Source organism: Phragmites australis, chromosome 5, assembly GCF_958298935.1.
Source record: "Phragmites australis chromosome 5, lpPhrAust1.1, whole genome shotgun sequence".
Classification (NCBI taxonomy): Eukaryota; Viridiplantae; Streptophyta; class Magnoliopsida; order Poales; family Poaceae; genus Phragmites; species Phragmites australis.
In genome coordinates, this window is record NC_084925.1 from 6,287,297 (window position 1) to 6,295,960 (window position 8,664).

Genomic DNA, 8,664 nt, shown 5'->3' on the forward strand with positions numbered 1-8,664 from the left:
GCTAAGTCAAGAGACAAAGACACGAGCTTCCTTGCTCGGGAGATGGATCGATGCAGCACGGAGACACGCCATGACCGGTGAATACTTTTTCACCTTGTTACCACTTAGTCAGCAAACCGGAGACACGCATGGGCACCACTTAGTCACCAAGAGTCCCCATGGTCCGGTGGTGCCCGGGCTTAAGACGGACTGAACCGAGCACCGACAGCCCGCCCCTGAGGCCTAGGCTCCGGACTACTCGAGTGGCTCGAGCGATAGGATTACACAGGGCACCCTGGGACTCGGTAGTGCTCGGGGCCCTTAAAAGCGGACCGAACACCACGACCACCACAAAGGACTTCGATCGGACATTACCGCACGCACGGTGGACCCTTCTACGGACCGTTCTGTCATTCTAGGAAAAAGTAGACATGCGGTAGGGTTTTGTGCACGAGGAGATCATCTCACCGGGCAGATTAGAATACGAGGGCCCCCGAGGATGGTCCGGGAATAAAATACTATTGAACACAAATTCATCTGAATTTAATCACTCATCGGACAGTCATCGGCCCTTCGGTCGGCCGATCCAGGAGGAACGTGCACTCCGAGCTTGGGGTGCCCGGGGGCTTGGTTCCTTCAGCCGGGGCGTCCGAGCATCAAGGGGCACACGAGGAGCCCGGGGTCGGGTGATCTCGACCACTCATGCCCAAGCGGTAGGACCACCCGAGGACCCTTGGGGCCGAGCAGCGATCTGGGCATCGAGGCCCTCGCGGTCGAGCTGCTTTTGCTTTGATTGTCAACCTGTGACATAAGAGGTAATAGGGAATTTCTTTGCTTGGTGCGCTCTGTCAGTGTGGTACTTGTTATAGACTGCCCTCATTTTCGACCCGAGATCTCTCGAATACCCAGACCGGCGGACAAGAGCAGGCAGAGGCATAACCCAGAGGTCCTATGGTTCGGTGGCACCCAGGTATGACGGACCAGACCGAGCACCGACAGCCCGCCCCTGGGGCCTGAGCTCCGGACTACTCGAGCGGCTCGAGCGATAGGATTACCCAGAGCACCCAGGGACTCGACAGTGCCCGGAGATCAGCCATGATACCGAACACCACAGCCTACCACATCGGACGTAAGTCAGCGGCAGCTGCTCGCGCGCATACCGATCGGGATTCTTTTATCAGCGGGGAAAATGAGAGAGCGAACTTTTCTCGCACAATCGAGCATCTCACCAGACAGGTTAAACATACAAAACCCAGAAAAGCGAAATTGCCATACGATTGTATATTAACATTTACACTGAATTGACAAATTTTACAAGGTTGGGTGACTTACCCAGCGCCCTGGTCCCCTTGGGAGGGGAAAGCCGCGCTTGCAGATAGTGGCTGCTGCTGGAACGCAGCAGCGACTGGGGCCTCCTGGACGTCGGGCAGCATTTCCTCACTGGAAGTGGAGCTGGAACGCTGGAGACGGTGTCCTCCGATCATTTTTTCCTGCGGAAGAAAACAAACGAATAGATTCAGGGACGTTCCCCCCTACCTGCCGCGCCAGCTGTCGGAGGATTAACTCCTGTCGCAGGGATCCCGAGAGACCCCTTTTTAGAGATTCGGCCGGGGGATGATCCTGAATAAGTTCGCCAGAGAAATAAATGGAAGTGGAAGTGAATGCAACGGCCGGTGGTGGGGGATGATCGACCTAGTGCAAAGAGAAGTAAATGCACCGGAGTTTAGACAGGTTCGGGCCGCACGGGGGCGTAATACCCTACTCCTGTATGGATGAAATAACTGTCCTGAGGGAGGTCCCCCGAGGATGTATCTGGTTACAGGAATATTGTGTCTAACTAAGAGCTTGATGCTCCTTGTTTCTCGGCAGGAGCTCTGCTCAGGCTAGCTCACAATGTCTTCGTCCGTTGGCTTGGTTCGTTGTGGGGTTCGTCTTCTTCGTCTATTGCGGCACGGTCGACTGCTTGGGCTTGTTGGTCTCCTCTTTTTCTTCCTGTGCGCCAACCCTTTTATGCACTCGCCGGCCGCGACATACCCCAAACGGGAAGGAAGGGGCACAAGTTCCAAGACGTCATGACTGAGAAAGACGTCATCATTTCCTCTGGGCGAAGTGACTGGGGCGGTCGAAAAACGCGGCGCCCGTCTGGTCACTTGTCACTGTGGACGCATTGGCAACGGGCGCCGTTGAGAGGGCCCACCGAGCAGCTACAGAGCCACCCGGCGTGCCCGTCCTGTCTTGTTCCTCTGCCTCGGCAGGGCGGCAGGCGGAACACCTTTATACTGGCAACGTTATCCCGAGATACACCGGATAATACGGGACGGGACCAGTGCAATTAATAGCCCCACGCCCCTCTGCCAAAGCATGGCAGGAACTGACGCCGCGGCGGGAGCAGTTGGATATGTCAGGCCACGCGCGCTCATTTAATGCGGCCTCGGACCTCTGACGGGCGGACACTTCATCTGTGGGCCCCTTGGGGGCCTTTCTGGGTCGACGGGGCACCGAGTGCTCGGGGGTACTGTTCGCCTCCCCGAGCACTCTCTCCCGAGCACTCTTGCACGAACCTTCAGGGAACCGAGTGCTCGGGGGCTGCCACGTGCAGCCCCGAGCATTCTCTCCCGAGCACTTTTGTACGGATCTTCGGGGAACCGAGCGCTTGGGAGCTGACGCACACAGCCCCGAGCACTCTCTCCCGGAACTTGGCTCTTTTGATCGTCGGGGGACTAGGGTGCTCGGGGGTGAGCGGACACCTCCCCGAGCACTTTTTTCCTGGTACTTAGACTCCGTGGATCATCGGGGAACTGGGGTGCTCGGGGACCACTAATTGTGGCCCCGAGCACCTTCTCCTGTGACTTGATCTCTTCTCATCCCGTAGGAGGGACCTCGTGGGATGGTGACACGTGGCGGACGGCTGGCCTGGCCTCGGGACTCAGGGATCCCCGGTTCCTGATACACCGATAGTATCATATCCACTATAACCACAACATAGCTAGCACGTATCAGGATCGTATGTAAGATATAGATGTCTAGAAGCATATGGCCCCTTGCAACCTCGATGAGATACAAGCCAGACCTAATTAAAAGGCTGCAGGGTGTGAGCCCTTCTAGCAGGTCACTAGTATCCGATTCAGTTATGGCAGCAGCTACTTATTGATCGACCTCCTTGGAGGCGCAACTACTCTTCCCTGCAGTTCTAGGGCTAGCTTCCACTGGGATGGTAATATCTATTCCTTGTGCTGCAAGTATTTGCATGATGTTTGCGTAAACTTTGTCCTGTGTCAATGCATCCACGTCCGCTGCACCCAACCTCTTTTTCTTTGTGTACATTCCGAATTCTTCGGGTGTCAGTGTAAAGGATAGTAGGGTCCCCTCGCAGGCGGATCCACTTCGGTAAGATATCGGCAGACGTCACGTGTCACGTTTTGTCCTGAACCATGGCTGCCCCGCACGACCAGCCTACAACCATGCAACTAGGCTCTCCGACCAGGCTCCGCGACCAGTCCCCAGGTCACAGGAGCAAACCCTGCGACCAGTCTCCTCTGGCCGCGGGGTAGGTATGTGTCCGAATAGTCTAAATCACAATAAATGCCTTTTTCACTCGAGTATTTCCCTTCCCCAGGTCCTCTTTCGGATCGTCCAAAGCATGGCTGGTGCAGAGTTGCCGTATCCCGTCCCGTAGCATTAAAAGCTACGGGATGGCCTGACGGGCGTGGTAGGAGGTCTTTTTGCAGATGCGTAGGCGGCGCATGGGACGGGATAAGGCAGTCCAGGCGGCTGGGATGACGCAGGCGGTGGAGCGATAGGACAGGCTGTGTAGCGCCGTAGAGCAAATAGATACATCTGCTCTTAGTAGTGATAGGCCTAGGTGAGTAGCTCGGGCTAGGCCTGAGTCTATATCTTGGTTCATGTGTAAGTACTCTCTCCCTCTAATATATAAAGGGAGGAGTACCAGGCTTGGAAGAGGACGGTTTTTTCGAGGCCCAACAAGTAAAGGGTTGGGCAAGAAGAGCATGGTAACTGGCTTAGACCACAGAAAGAAGAATAAACAGGATGTAGGGCTATTACCCTGAGGGGGGCCTGAACCTGGATAAACCCTGGTGTTCTTAAGTCACACACACACACACAGCCGGATCCAACCTACGCTTCCCGAACAAGGATCACGCACCCATCGTCTGATACACCCCGAAATCACTGTCAGAGATTTACCCTCGACATTTGGCGTGCCAGGTAGGGGGCGCGTTTCCGAGTTCGGGATTCAAGTTGCTGTAAGGTGTTCTTCATTGGGTACGACCCAGACAGAGCCGATATGTCCCAAGCTCAGGCTGTCAGATCAGGATCCGAGGGCTTCAGGAGGCTGCTGAGGCATCCATGCTCCCGGCGCCAAGGAGAGCTCACGGACCGCAAGCTCTAGGGAACGGATTTCTTCAGTGGCAGTCCCCCCGGAGGATCACTTACCGCGCAAGGACGGCCACCCTCAGCCCTGTGACTGAAACAAGTCTTGCGATGTTGGATGAGTAGCTGGAGGGAAGTTTCACACTGTGCAAGAACTCACAGAAATTTTTTTTCTCCTTCTTGAAGATAGTGATAGCTGCAGGGGTAGGTGTTTTCCTTTATTTGTATCATGTGCATGGGGCTTCGGCCTTAAGCCCATTTATCTAAGGTCAGCTCGTGCGTTCTCATAATCCTTTCCTTCTTCCATTCATTTGGAGCAATGTATTGATCAGACTCTTGCAGATATTCTTCTTTACATGCATGTTGTTGATAGAGGGGTGAGCATCTAATTTTTCCCAATACTCTAGCTTGAATAGTATTGATTTCTTGTTCCACATTCCTTTTTGTTCATCATCCTTGGAGGATCATTTTTGCTTGCTAAGGATAACATTGATATTCTTAACCTGATTATGGACATCTTCCTACTGAAATACCTCAGAGGTAACATTTTCTCCCTTGCGCCATCGAACTGCTTGTCCATGTTACATTACGGGTGCTTCCTAGGAAGGAAACATCGATACCGCATGTATATTATTTTCTTTGAGTTGTTCAACCTCAAACTGCATGTGTCATCTAAGCAATGGGGGCAAACTTCACCTTTTTGTTTGCTCTGACCTAACAAGTTACGAAGTGCTGACAGATCATTGATGGTGACGAACAATATGGCATGCAAGGTAAAATACTCTTGCTTGTACTGATCCCAAACCTCAACGCCTTCCGACTAGAGTTTCTTAAGATCATGGACTAAAGGCCTGAGGTACACATCGATATCGATGCCAAGTTGCTTCGATCATGATATCAAGATCGACAACATAATGTATTTCCACTTATTGCAAAGCTAGGGTGGAAGATTATAGATCAACAATACAATAGACCAGGTGCTATGTGAGGTACTCATGTTACCGAATGGATTCATGTCATCTGTGCTCATAGCAAATCTAATATTTCTTAATTATTCAATGAACCAACAAAATATGGAATCAACAATTTGCCACTGAGCGGAATCCGCCAGGTGCTGTATCATTGCGTCATTCTTATGACCCTTCTTATGCCAACACACTAATTGGGCTTCCTTTCTGTTGGCAAACAAATCCTTTAGACGGGGAATTACAGAAAAATATCACACCACCTTCCTAGGAGGCCCTTTACTTTTCTTGCCTCCATTCTATCACCATCGTCATTTCTACACTTATATCGATGGGTTCCACACACGGGGCATTGATCCAGCTCTATATACTCTCCACAAAACAAGATATAATCATGCTTACATACATATACTTTTTCTATTTTCAGCTCTACATAAATTATCTTCTTCGTATCGTAGACGCCCTCAGGCACCAAGTTCTCCTCTAGTAGCATGTCCCTTAACAGATCCAACAATGCTTCGAAAATCTTGTTAGTCTAACCATGGGTTGCCTTCAGCTGTAGAAGCGTTATGTTCCCAAATATCCATGTGCACTTCTCCTTACAGTTGGGGTAAAGTGGCGTCTTGGAATCCCAAACAAATTCCTGGAGTTTAGCAAACTCACTATTATTATACTCGCTGTGCCGCTCGACATCCCGCACCATCTGGTCCACATTCTCCATAAATCCTCGATATCATTGTCATTGAAACCTAATATGTCCTCGTCCCTGATACCATGATCCATATCACAGGGTATAAGTCCTTGAGCTAAATTGTCAGCATTGAGGGCTTGATCCATCTCTACCTCGTTATGGCCTTCCTCGTCATGTTTTTTTCAACATATATAATTCTCTTTAAGTCCACGCATGATCAAATATGTATGGACATTGTCTGGTTTTGGGAACTTCTTATAATTCTTGCAATTATGACATGGTCAATACATTACCGTTTTATCATTATATTTCATATCCGCCAAAGCAACACTCATGAAATACTTCACCCCACTCAGGTACTCCGGGCAAGTTCGGGTCTCAAGGTACATCCAACTTCTGTCCGCCATCTACAATGTAAAAATATTTATTCTGAATTAATAATTACCTTAATTGGGTGATTAAGCATGCGATTAAAAATTCTATATAATTACACTATATCTGTGGCATGAAGCGATAGATCGGATGAAGCTAGTATCAAATCTAACATAAATACAACTCACTGGTACTATGATTTTAGATAAAGATGTAAAATGATTGATTACAACTCAAAGTACAAAAAATCAAGATTAAATAGGGGTTAGAGGAGGAGGAAAGGGGGAGATGCAAACATTCAAAGACTTAGAAACAACTCAAACTTCAAATCAAGAAGATATTAGAGAGTATGGTGAAATCGAACAAAATCGCCAGATTTACCGTGCGCGCAATAAGGTTGAGTCTGTTCTACGCACACAGTAGCTGGCCAACGCTTATAACAGAGCTAAGTCATCGGTGATGGGTCGGAATATAACCCGTCACCTATACCAGTCTTAAGTGATGAGTCGTAATATGACCCATCATTTATGACTGCTGCAGGGAGACTTGTCACTTATGACCAAGTCACAAGTGATGGATCGTAACATGACCCGTCAGTTATGACTGATGCAGGGAGACCTATCACTTATGACCAGTTAACAAGTGACAGATTGTAACATGAACTGTCACTTATGACTGGTGCACGGAGACCTGTCACTTATGACTAGATAATAAGTGACGAGTGTATTTATGACCCGTCACCAATGTGATAAGTGACGGGTAATATTACGATCCATCACTGATGACCTGTTATCAGTGACGGGTTAATGCCCAATCCCGACTTAAGGCTACATAAGTGACAGGAGGTATAACGACCCTTCACTAAAATGTGTCTTCTTTGTCTATTTTTCACGTAATAGACAAAACACATTGAAATAGATTATTACTTTATTAGAGAAAGAGTAGCGCAAAAAACTTCTGAATATTCGGTTCATATCATCCCGAGTTCAGATTGCTGATGGGTTTACAGAATCATTAACGGTGCGCAAATCGGAAAACTTCAGAAACAATCTGAACTTGTGTAAGCTGTAAATGAAGGGGATGCTAAGATAGAGATAGAACTTAGAGATAGCACGACAACAGGTCTTTCCGTGAGTAGTTACTTGTCTTGCAAGATACGATGTGCATTAAAATCTGTAAACTCTATCTGTATTGATATATAAATATATGTCGTGACCTTCATCAGAGGTACTACGCCTTGATCCCATCTATTAAGGGGGAGATGTCAAGGTGTGAAGCAGTAACCGAATTGCTCAGGGTGTAGTGTAGTGCAGTGCTTAGGTTATCTCCAGCAGGTATTTTAAAATTTTATCCTTTATAATATTATTATAGCATCTTTTATTTTTTTATCTCCAACAGCTACCCTATTTCCTACTTTCTACTACTCTTCTCCTTCCTCCGGACCCACTGTCAGCCTCTGTGAACAAGAGTACTAGATTCTCTCTCCGCAACACTGCAGTAGCACTGTAGCACTGAATAGAAGGTCCACTGAAGATAAATTTCCAATGTTACAGTACTTTAGGGAGGATACTGTAGCACTAGATAAGGGATCTGGTGGAGATGCCCTTATCAGGATCACCTTGTGAAAATGTGAGGGCAGCCTGTGCATTTGCAGGAGATAAATTTTCAGAGTACAATACTTTGCGAAGTACTGTAGCACTGAATAAAGGATCTGCTAGAGATGCCCTTATCATGATCACCTGGTGAAAATGTGAGGGCAGCCAGTGCATTTGCAATGCAATGGTGGCCATTGTGTATTGTCCTATGCGTGCATGGCATTTACTACCTGAGCAGTGAGTGTGAGGCCTCACTCTGCTCTGTGCATCAATGATTGATGGATTGGCCTTCCATTGGACCAGTGGTTTGGAATGCCAGGAAAGCTATGTACTTTTCCGGTGTACTACATGATACGTTGGCGTTGGGCTCACCAGGGCTGGCTGCTGGCAAATATGGGTACTCCTATCCTGGGACAGTGCGTGTTTTATCAGGCCTATCCAACGGAAACATCGCAATCCAGACTAGGCCATGTGCATAGTTCATCGATAGGTTTGACATGCTCCCCTTATTGATGATCCAAGGAATCAGCGTCAGTGTTTTCTAAGCTGAGCTTTTAATGATCATGTCAAAATTCCAAACGGAAATGGGATAAATTTTGAACTGTTATGCTCGGCAAGCGTGATTGCAGATTTCTCTCCATTTCTCTAAAAGAATTTTGAATTTGAATTTATA